Below are 10,166 nucleotides of genomic sequence, written 5' to 3'. Positions count from 1 at the left end.
CTGGGCGTGGTGGCACACACCTATAATCCTGGTTACTCAGGAGGCTGAGACAGGAGAATCGCTTGAACTGGGTAGGTGGAGGCTACAGTGAGCCGAGATCCCAACAGTGCACTCCAGCCTAGGCAACAGAGTGAGACGCCATCTCAAAAAAAAAAAAAAAAAAAAAGAAAGAAAAAGAAAAAAGAAAGAAACACACACACAGAGCTAGAGACAGAGACCTGGGAACAGGCACACACACATCTATAAATAGAGACGCTCGTGCAGAGAAAGAGACATCAACAGAGAGGAACAGATGGACAGAGATAGAGAGACCCGGATAGAGGGAGAGAGGACCAGAAACAGACCAACTGACGTGATGGGAGAGACTACAAAGGAATCAGAAAGACAGAGGTATTCAGAGATAGCAAATTGGGATGGACATTCAAAACCCAGAGATGGAGAGAGACACCCAGAGAGAGTCAGGGGTGGAGAGAGACACAAAGAAAGAACACAAGAAGGAAAGGTACATACTAATAATTTGTTGCTGGTGGGGCTTGGTGGTTCATGCCTGTAATCCCAGCACTTTGGGAGGCTGAGGAGGGAGGATTACTTGAGATCAGGAGTTTGAGACCAGCCTGGGCAACATAGTAAGACCTCATCTCTGCTTTTTATGAAAAGCAATAAAATAGGCCGGGTGTGGTGGCTCACACCTGTAATCTTAGCACTTTGGGAGGCCGAGGTGGGCGGATCACAAGGTCAGGAGATCGAGACCATCCTGGCTAACATGGTGAAACCCCGTCTCTACTAAAAATACAAAAAATTAGCTGGGCGTGGTGGTGGGCGCCTGTAGTCCCAGCTACTTGGGAGGCTGAGGCAGGAGAATGGCGTGAACCCGGGAGGCAGAGCTTGCAGTGAGCTGAGATCGCACCACTGCACTCCAGCCTGGGCGACAGAGCAAAACTCCATCTCAAAAAAAAAAAAAAGAAAGAAAAGAAAAAAATAGTTGGGGAACAGTGGCTCACGCCTGTAATTCTAGCACTTTGGGAGACCGAGGAAGGCAGATCAGTTGAGGTCAGGAGTTTGAGACCAGCCTGGCCAACATGGTGAAACCCCGTCTTTACCAAAAATACAAAAATTAGGCTGGGCACAGTGGCTCACGCCTGTAATCCCAGCAGCACTTTGGGAGGCCGAGGCAGGTGGATCACGAGGTCAGGATTTCAAGACTGGCCTAATCAACATCGTGAAACCGCGTCTCTACTAAAAATACATAAATTAGCCGGGCATGGTGGCACCCGCCTGTAATCCTGGCTACTCAGGAGGCTGAGGCAGGAGAATCTCTTGAACCCAGGAGGCGGAGGTTGCAGTGAGCCGAGGTTGCACCACTGCACTCCAGCCTGGGTGACAGAGCGAGACTCTGTATCGAAAAAAAAAAAAAAATTAGCCGGGTGTGGTGACGCATGCCTCTAGTCCCAGCTGCTCAGGAGCATGACGCACGAGAATCACTTGAACTCAGGAAGTGGAGGTTGCAGTGAGCCGAGATCACACTACTGCCCTCCAGCCTGGGCGAAAGAAAGAGTGAGACGGTCTCAAAAACAACAACAAAACAAAACAAAACAAAACAAAACAACTACAAAAAATCTGTTGTTGTGTGACAAATTACCCTAAAACTCAGTGGCTTAAAACAACAAACATTTATTGTGTTCACAGTTCCTGAGGGCCAAGAATGTGGGAATGGCTTCACTGGGTGGCTCTGGATCCCTCTTGAGGGTGCAGTGAAGCTGTTGGACAGGGCTGCAGTCATCTCAAGTCTTTTATGACCTAGTCTCCCAAAGTCACACACCTTTTATTCCACGCATCAGAAATGAGTCACTAGATCTAGCCTACACTCAAAAGGAAAGACGTTAGGATCCTCTGCTCTTGGGCCGGGAGCGGTGGCTCACACCTGTAATCCCAGCACGTTGGGACGCCGAGGCAGGCAGATCACTTGAGGTCAGGAGTTCAAGAGCAGCCTGGCCAACATGGTGAAACCTCATCTCTATTAAAAATACAAAAATTGGCCGGGCGCGTTGGCTCACGCCTGTAATCCCAGCACTTTGGGAGGCCGAGGCGGGCGGATCATGAGGTCAGCAGATCGAGACCATGGTGAAACCCCGTCTCTACTAAAAATACAAAAAATTAGCCGGGCGTTGTGGCGGGCGCCTGCTGTAGTCCCAGCTACTCAGGAGGCTGAGGCAGGAGAATGGCATGTGAACCTGGGAGGCAGAGCTTGCAGTGAGCCGAGATAGCGCCACTGCACTTCAGCCTGGGTGAAACAGCGGGGTTTCATCTAAAAAAAAAAAAAGAAAAAAAAAAAAAGGAAGGCTTCCTGGTGTGATATAACATTTAACTTTCTTTTTTTTTTTTTTTTTTTTGTGAGACGGAGTCATTCTGTTGCCCAGGCTGGAGCACAGTGGTGGCAGAGTCTCATGATCTCGGCTAACTGTAGCCTCCACCTTAGGGTTCAAGCGATTCTCCTGCCTCAGTCTCCCAAGTAGCTGAGATTACAGGGGCCCACGACCACGCCCAGCTAATCTTTGTATTTTTAGTAGACACGGGGTTTCACCATGTTAGCCAGGCTGGTCGCTGGTCTTGAACTCCCGACCTCAGGTTATCTGCCCATCTTGGCCTCCCAAAGTGCTGGGATTACAGGTGTGAGTCACTGTGCCTGGCCAACATTTAACTTTCTGACTATCTCCATAATCCTAACCAGTGCTCAGGATGCATCTTTTCCCCCCGAGTCCTCCCCGCAGCCTCCTTCTCAGCTTCTCCCCCTCCAGTTTCCCTCCCCTTGCAATCCATGCCCTACAGATCCCAGAGGGTTTTATTTTTATTTTTGTTTTTATTTTTTTTGAGACAGGGTTTTGCTTTCTCACCCAGGCTGGAATGCAATGGCATGATCACAGCTCACTGCAACCTCAGCTTCCTGGGTTCAAGTGATCCTCTCATCTCAACCTCCCAAGTAGCTGGGACTACAGGTGTGTGCCACCACACCCAGCTACTTTTTAATTTTTCTTTTTAAATTGTATTTATTTATTTAAAACAGGGTCTTGCTCTGTCACCCAGGCTGGAGTGCAGTGATGTGATCATAGCTCACTCCCAGGCTCCAGGGATCCTCTTGCCTCAGCCTCCCAAGTAGCTGGGGCCACAGGCGCATGTCACACACCCAGATAATTTCTGTATTTTTTTTTTTTTTTTTGTAGAGACAAGGTTTCACCATATTGCCCACACTAGTAATTTTTTTTTTTTTTTTGAGACAGTTTTGATCTTGTTGCCCAGGCTAGAGTGCAATGGCGTGACATGGGCTTGCTGCAACCTCCGCCTTCCGGGTTCAAGTGATTCTCCTGCCTCAGCCTCCCGAGCAGCTGGGATTACAGACACGCGCCACCACGCTCGGCTGATTTTGTACTTTTAGTAGAGACAGGATTTCTCCATGTTGGTCAGGCTGACCTCAAACTCCCGACCTCAGGTGATCCACCCGCCTTGGCCTCCCAAAGTGCTAGGATTATAGGCGTGAGCCACCGCGCCAGGCCAACACACTAGTCATTTTTTATTTTTTTGTAGTGATAGAGGTCTCACTATGCTGGCTGGGCTGGTCTTGAACTCCTGGCCTCAAGCAATCCTCCCACCTTGGCCCCCCAAAGTGCTGGGATTACAGGCGAGAGCCACCATGCCCAGCCCCTGAGTGGTTGTGTTACATTTAGAGTGGACCCTGCCTCTCCCACAGCTCCCCTGCACCTCTGGACAGGGTCCCCCTCCTCAGCCTTTCTTGTCGTGACCAGATTCTTCTAATGTCCTTGAAGATCCACCTCTGAGAGAAGTTTTCTGACCTGCAGGCTGGGTTTGGGGTACTCTCTGGGCTCCCCCAGTGAGCTGAGCCACCTCAGTGATGATGACGATTGCCCGTATCACTCTGTTTTGACATGGTTTGTCTCTCACACAAAGCTGATTCTGCCCCTCCCCTGCTCACAGACCTCCCATGGCTCCCCAGTGCCCTGGGGGGAAAAAAGCCCAGGTCCTCAGCCTGGCCTGAGAGACCCCACATGCCCTGGCCACCCCCAGTCCCCAGCCTCATCTCTTCTTTCACCACACAGACCTCCTGCCCTGGGATCTTTGCCAAACTGTTTCCTCTAACCGGGCTCCCTGTCTCCCTTCTCCGCTGGGCAAATTCCTACTCAGACTTTTGCACACTTCAGGAGTCCCCTCCTCCAAGAAGCCATCTGGCAATGCCACGAGGTGAGCAGGGGCCTCCTTGGAGCTCTGGAAGCCACCTGTGCTGCCTCCATTATAGCACAAAGACAGACTGGGCTTGGTGCCCAGAGGGGGAGGGAACGACCAGGCTGGAGGTGGGTCCCAGATGTGGATTTCATGCCTATTCGTCTCGGGCGCTGGGAACAAAGTTTGGGTCATGAGGAACATATGGGGCCTGCTCTGCACCGTGCTTTCATCTCCTGTCTCCCCAGCCCCTGAGTGGGAGGCGGCAGCGCCAGGCCTCTACAGGCCTGGGTGGTTCCCACAGCCCCTCTTGGCTTCCTCACCCCTCTCTCCGTCTTCAACTCCCACTGCCCCTGGGAGCCTAGAAAAATCCTCCCTGATCTATACTCTCGCCTTCTGGGTTCCAGTCTCCTGGAGGAGGTATGCACTGTGGACTCTGGGTGTTTAAATTATATATATATATATATATATATATATTTTTTTTTTTTTTTTTTTTTTTTTGAGACAAGAGTCTTGCTCTGTTGCCAGGCTGGAGTGCAGTGGCGCAATTTTGGCTCACTGCAACCTCACCCTCCCGGGTTCAAGCAATTCTCCTGCCTCAGCCTCTAGAGTAGCTGGGACTACAGCTGTGTACCACCATGCCTAGCTAATTTTTCTTTTTTCTTTCTTTCTTTTTTTTTTTTTTTTTTGTTGAGAAGAAGTCTTGTTCTGTTGCCCAGGCTGGAGTGCAGTGGTGTGATCTTGGCTCACTGCAACCCACCTCCCGGATTCAAGCAATTCTCCTGTTTCAGCCTCCCTAGGAGCTGGGACTACAGGCGCATGCCACCACACCCAGCTACTTTTTGTATTTTTAGTAGAGACGGGGTTTCACCATGTTGGTGAGGCTGGTCTCGAACTCCTGACCTCAGGTGATCTGCCCACGTTGGCCCTCCAAAAAAGGCATGAACCATCGTGCCCAGCCTAATTTTTCTGTTTTTAGTAGAGACGGGGTTTCACCATGTTGGCCAGGATGGTCTCGAACTCCTGACCTCAAGTGATCTGCCTGCCTTGGCCTCCCAAAGTGCTGGGATTACAGGCGTGAAAGAACGCGCCCGGCCTAAATAATATTAATAACAAACTAAAGGTTCTGAGCAGTGGCTCACGCCTGGTGATGGGATTACCCAGCACTTTGGGAGGCCGAGGCGGGAGGATTGCTTGAGTCCAGGAGTTCAAAGCCAGCCTGGGCAACAGCAAAACCTTGCCTCTATTTAAAAAAAACAAAAACAAAAAAAAACTAGCCTGGTGGCTTGCGCCTGTAGTCCTAGCTACTTGGGAGGCTGAGGCAGGAGGATACCTTGAGCCTGGGAGGTCGAGGCTGCATTGGGCTGTGATTGTGTCACTGCACTCCTGCCTGGAAGACAGAGTGAGACCCTATCTCAAAATAATAAATAAATAAATAATAAACTCACACAGCTCTCAGTCTGCGCTAGGCACTGCTCTAAGCCCATTATGTATATTAACTCCTTTAATCCTCAAAATCTACGTACCCTGTAGATTATTTTCTATTATTATTATCATCCTCGTATTATAGATGAGAAAACTGAGGGACATGGCTCAGCAGGGCTGGGATTTGTGGTTTTGTTTTTTGATTTTTTTGAGACAGAGTCTCTCTGTGTTGCCCAAGCTAGAGTGCAGTGGCATGATCTCGGCTCACTGCAACCTCCACCTCCTCGATTCAAGCGATTCTTCTGCCTCAGCCTCCCGAGTAGCTGGGATTACAGGTGTGCACCACCAGGCCTGGCTGATTTTTGGGGATTTTTTTGTTTTTGTTTTATTTTGTTTTCTTATGTTTTTTGTTTGTTTGTTTTTTTGTTTGTTTGTTTGTTTGTTTGTTTTGGTCTGGCGGAGGTTGCAGTGAGCCGAGATCATGCCACTATACTTATACTCCTCCTGGGCAACAGAGCGAGAATGTTTCAAAACAAACAAACAAAAGGGATCTTGAGGGGAAGGAGTACTCTGGATTATCTGGGTGGCCCCATCTCCCATCCAAGAACTAACATCCAAGAACTAAGACCCTGCTTAGCTTCTGAGATCAGACAAGATCGGGTGCATTTAGGGTGGTATGGCGGTAGACCAGATGCCCCTCGTCTAATTACAGGAGTCCTTAAAAGCAGAGAACCTTTCCCAGCCATGGTGAGAAAGAGATGTGAGGATAGAAGAGGCAGGAAAAATTTGAAATGTGAAAGGGACTCGACCTGTCGTGGTTGACTGTGAAGATGGAAAAAGGGGTCATGAATCAGGGAATGTGGGTGGCCTCTAGAAACTGGGAATAGAAAGGAAACAGATTCTCTCTTAGAGGCTCCAGATGGAATGCAGCCTCGTTAGCACCTTGATTTTTAGCTCAGTGAAACCCATGTGAGGCTTTTGATCTGTAGAGCTGTAAGATGATAAATTTGTGTTGTTTCAGCTGCTGAGTGTATGGTAATTTGTTATGGCAGTAACAGGAAAGGAATTCGACAGTTCTTTTCTGTTACTGAGCACGTGAGGGAATTTTACGTCCCCACCTTCATACAATTGAGTGGAACCACATGAGTAATCCCGATGAATAAGCTGTGATTGGAAGGGCCGGGAGTCGTTCCTGGGCCGAAGCTGTTTTGCTTGCATAAGACCGTTCAGTGCTTTTCCTCTTTCCTCGTCTCAGTGATCAAGGATGCCCTGGGTTACGGCTGGTGCTACAAGGTGGTGAACATCTGTCAGCCTGGGTCCTTGACTGTGTGGAAAACCAACCTTTGCCAACTTGCATGGAACATGTATATGAACAAGAAAGAAACTTTGTGTTTTCTTTCTTTTTTTTTTTTTTTTTGAGACAGGGTTTTGCTCTGTCAACCAGGCTGGAGTATCGTGGCCCAATCGTAGTTCCCTGCAGGCTGGACCTCCTGGACTCAAACAATCCTGCCTCAGCCTCCCAAGTATGAGAACTACAGGCAGGCACACACCACAATGCCGGCTAATTTTTGTATTTTTTGTAGAGATGGAGTATCACCATGGTGCCCACGCTGGTCTAGACCCGGGCTCAAGTGATCACCAGCCTCAGCCTCCTAAAGTGCTGAGATTACAGGTGTGAGGCACCACACCCAGTCAGAACTAAATAAACTCTGTAGAGCCAACAGAGCTAGCCTAACCTGCCTAATGGAAGATCTCAATGAAGTAGGGAAACTGGCTTGCCATTACATGAAAAGGTGTGTTCCAGGAAGAGAATAGCAAGTGCAAAGGTCCTGGGGCAGAGTGTGCTTTTTTTTTCTTTCTTTGAGACGGAGTCTTGCTCTGTCGCCCAGGCTGGAGTGCAATGGCGCGATCTCAGCTCACTGCAAGCCCCACCTCCCAGGTTCACGCCATTCTCCTGGCTCAGCCTCCGGAGTAGCTGGGACTACAGGCATCCACTACCATGCCCAGCTAATTTTTTTGTATTTTTAGTAGAGACGGGGTTTCACTGTATTAGCCAGGATGGTCTCGATCTCCTGACCTCATGATCCGCCCGCCTCGGCCTCCCAAATTGCTGGGATTACAGGCATGAGCCACCGTGCCCAGCAAGTGTGCTTTGTTTTTAAAGGAATAGGAAGAAGACCAGTGTGGCTGCAGTGATGTGAATGAGGAAGACTTCTAAGAGGTGAGGTCGGTGATGTGGTGGAGGTAGATCATGCAGGGCTTTGTGGGGCAGGGCAGGGACTTTGGGTTGTATTTTGAGAGTGATGGGAAGCCATTCAAGAGTTTATTTTTTGTTTTTTTTTCTGCATTAAAAAATGCAGAAGAAAAAAAGTTTATTTTTAGCGATGGGGTCTCACTCTGTTGCCCAGGTTGGAGTGCAGTGCCACGATCATAGCTCACTGCAGCCTCCAACTCCTGGACTCAAGCAATCCTCTGCCTCAGCCTCTCAAGTAGCTGGGACTATAGGTGTGCACCACCATGTCCAGCTAATTTTTTTTTTTTTTTTTTTTTTTTTTTTAGAGATGGCGTTTTGCTATGTTACCAACTTTGCTGGTCTTGAACTCCTGGCTTCAAGTGATTCCCATCTCAGCCTCCCAAAGTGCTGGGGTTACCAGCATAAGCCACCATGTCTGTCCTGACATGATTTAAAGTGATCATCCTGGCTTCCATGTGAAGAAGACTTTCAGGGGGTAGTGATGAGAGCAGCGTGGGGACTATTGTAATAATCCGGACGAGCAGTGATGGTGGCTTGGACAAAGGTGGTAGCAACAGAGATGGTAAAAATGGTTGAATTATGGGAGATATTTTGTAGATGTGGACAGGATTTGCTCATGGATTGGATATAAAGGTGGAGTATGGGGGCAGTGAATGCCCAACTGAATTGGCTTCAAGAGAGGATGAAAATAACAAAGATAAGGAATAGGCCGGGCGCGGTGGCTCACGCTTGTAATCCCAGCACTTTGGGAGGCCGAGGCGGGCGGATCACGAGGTCAGGAGATCGAGACCACGGTGAAACCCTGTCTCTACTAAAAATACAAAAAAATTAGCCGGGCGTGGTGGCGGGTGCCTGTAGTCCCAGCTACTCAGAGAGGCTGAGGCAGGAGAATGGCATGAACCCGGGAGGCGGAGCTTGCAGTGAGCCGAGATTGCGCCACCGCACTCCAGCCTGGGTGACAGAGCAAGACTCCGTCTCAAAAAAAAAAAAAAAAACCAAAGATAAGGAATATAGTTTTTCTGGAACAGAGGACCCTTCTTAGAAAATCCCTTGGCCGGATGCGGTAGCTCACACCTGCACACCTGTAATCCCAGCACTTTGGGAGGCTGAGGCGGGTGGATCACCTGAGGTCAGGAGTTCGAGACCAGCCTGGCCAACATGGGGAAACCCGTCTCTACTAAAAATACAAAAATTAGCCGAGCGTGGTGGCACGTGCCTGTGATTCCAGCTACTCAGGAGACTGAGGCAGGAGAATCGCTTGAACCTGGGAGGTGGAGGTTGCAGTGAGCCAAGATCGCTCCACTGCACTCCAGCCTGGGTGACACAGGGAGACTCCATCTCAGAAAAAAAAAAAAAAAAGAAAGAAAGAAAAGAAAAGAAAATCCCTTAAGACTGGTCACGGTTGCTCACGCCTGTAATCCCAACACTTTGGGAGGCTGAGGCAGGAGGATTGCTTGAGCTCAGTGGGTCGAGACCAGCCTGGGCATCATAGTGAGACCCCATCTCTACTAAAAACGAAAAGAAAAGAAAATCCCTTAAAAGACTCCTACTTCAGAGATGCCCCCACCCTGGGTTCATCGGGAGGCTAAGGACAGGTTCTCCCAGATATTGTAACATTTTATTGGTGGCATGGGGGTCAAATGGTCTCCCTGGAGGCAATTTCTTGCCTTTTTCCATGTAACCAAGAGCAAACCCAGAACGTTTGCTGGAAGGCACCTTTCTCCCTGCCTGGTATCCTGTGACATCATGGCATATCCTGACTCCCCATTGGCTGAGAGCCCCACCTTTCTCTCAGGGAAGGAAATTATTAGACAACACAAATCTGACTAGCACCCAGTTACATCATAGGAGTGTGCTTATTGTATTGGCCACTTTGTTCCAGGTCCAAATGGACCTTAGGCCAGCACGGTGGCTCATGCCTATAAACCCAGCACTTTGGCAGGCCAAGGTGGAAGGATCACTTGAGCCCAGGAGTTCGAGACCAGCCTGGGCAACATAGTGAGACCTCGTCTCTACCAACAACAACAAAATTAGCCAGGCATGGTGGCCTGCGCCTGTGGTCCTGGCTACTTGGGAGGCTGAGGTGGGAGGACTGTTTGAGCCCAGTAGGTCAAGGCTGCAGTGAGCTACCATAGAGCCACTGTACTCCAGCCTGGGCAGCAGAGTGAGACCCAGTCTCAAAAAACTAAATAATTAAAATAAAATAAAAATTTTTGGCTGGGCACAGTGGCTTATGCCTGTAATCCCAGCACTTTGG

This window comes from Symphalangus syndactylus, chromosome 13 (genome assembly GCF_028878055.3).
Source record: "Symphalangus syndactylus isolate Jambi chromosome 13, NHGRI_mSymSyn1-v2.1_pri, whole genome shotgun sequence".
In the NCBI taxonomy this organism is placed as follows: Eukaryota; Metazoa; Chordata; class Mammalia; order Primates; family Hylobatidae; genus Symphalangus; species Symphalangus syndactylus.
Note: the sequence above shows the minus strand (reverse complement) of the source record.